Source organism: Pteropus vampyrus, unplaced genomic scaffold (assembly GCF_000151845.1).
Source record: "Pteropus vampyrus isolate Shadow unplaced genomic scaffold, Pvam_2.0 Scaffold14, whole genome shotgun sequence".
Classification (NCBI taxonomy): Eukaryota; Metazoa; Chordata; class Mammalia; order Chiroptera; family Pteropodidae; genus Pteropus; species Pteropus vampyrus.
Genome location: NW_011888795.1, coordinates 8,163,232 through 8,165,070, shown reverse-complemented (window position 1 = coordinate 8,165,070; position 1,839 = coordinate 8,163,232).

Below are 1,839 nucleotides of genomic sequence, written 5' to 3'. Positions count from 1 at the left end.
TGGTGACAGAATCTGGGCAACTTAAAGGCTGAAGGATGTGAGTTCCCATCTGGTATAAAACACTGATTTTCAAGATGAATGAGAACAATTGGTGACTTGCCCAGTCACATAGCTCAATAACGGTGGGCTAGACCTTGACCCCAGAAGCCTGATTTCTAGGCACAGATCCTGTAAAGTTTTCTGACAGAGGAGCAGTTGGTATTTTAGACAGTACAATCTTCATTGTGCAAGACTTCCTGGATCACTGTAGCAAGTTGAACATCTCTTCTCTCCATCCTCTACATGGAGGTAGCATCTCCTTATCTTATGATGATCGAACAGGCTCCCACACATCTGCTATTGCTTCCTGGTGGCAGTATGTCCACCAGGTGACAAACACTGGAAACTTCAGTGATAGGTACTATAAAGTAGAAAGAACATTGGATCAGGAGTTAGAGAATGTTTGCCCTCAACTAGCTGTGTAATCTAAAGAAAATACTTCCATATTTCTAAGTCATAATTTCTCAATCTATAAAATAAGGGAGCCTCCGAGATTTCCTATATGCTTCTGTCCTCCAGGCCTCTCTCTGGCCTGCCTATATCGGAAATGCCTCTAGCAATGAACCTTCGTATTAGGTCTTCACATGATGGGTGATTTGTATTCTTTTATATATACCTTTCTGTATTTACCAAATTTTCTACATTGAACATAAATTGTTTTATAGTCACAAGCATCTCCTCATTCTTTTAATTCTCTCTCATTCTTGTGCTGTCTCTCTCCCCACTCTTTACCCTCTCCCCTCTATTGGCATCTTTCCATAGATATTTAAGTATGCTCAAGTTTCTCTCATTAATAAAAAGACAAAACAAAATCCAAATCTTTGGCCAACTTATTTCTCCTTCTTCATCACAATCAAAGCTGTTAAACAAATTATAAGAATAGTATGATTTCCACAAATTTCTCACTCAGATTTCCCAAATGTTTACATTTTACCACATTTGTGAGCTCTCTCTTATATGTATTTTATATATTTTTTCTTAATTTATTCATTGTCTTTATTTATTCTTATTTCTACTATTTTTTTTTTCTTTTCTAACACATTGATTTATTCTTTTTCTTTTTTCTGCCGTTCTTTGGTTTATTTTGTTGTTGTTTTTCTACTTTTGGAGCCAGATGATTAATTTTTCTTTTCTATCTTCTTTATCAATATAAATAAGGATATGGAATTTCCTCTGAACACTGTTTTAGCTCTAGTCCATAGGTTTTGATATGTTGTTTTCATCATTACTGTTTCTAGATTGATTACAACTTTAGTAGTTATTTTCCCTAAACCCAAGAAATGTTTGAGACAGAATTTTAACATTCTTCTTATTTTCCAAAGGTAGAAAGGTATTTTTATTTTCTGATTTTCCTATTATTACTGGTTTTATTGTACATTGGTCTGAGAATGCTTTCTTATGACCTAATACATGGTTGAGTTTCATGAATGTTTCATGGGCCCTTGAGGCAAGGGGAAAAGTAATTTTTTCAGGATACAGAGTTGAAATTTTATCTACCAGAACTGTCTTACCAATAATTATATATATAAAATCTTATCTATCATTGCTTATCTACAATTGTTTATCCACTTGACCTGTCACAGACTGAGAGCTGAATTAAATCTCCTACTAATGTCTTTTTCTTCTTGTATCTTTTATAATTCATGCTATATGATGATCACTGCTACATTACTTGGTGTATAGATTTTCATAACTGTTATATCTTCATTGTAGATCTTCCTTATCTCATTCAATATGGTATTTTTGATGTACAAAGCTTTTAAGTTTTTATGTGATCGAATTTAATCAATATTATCCTTT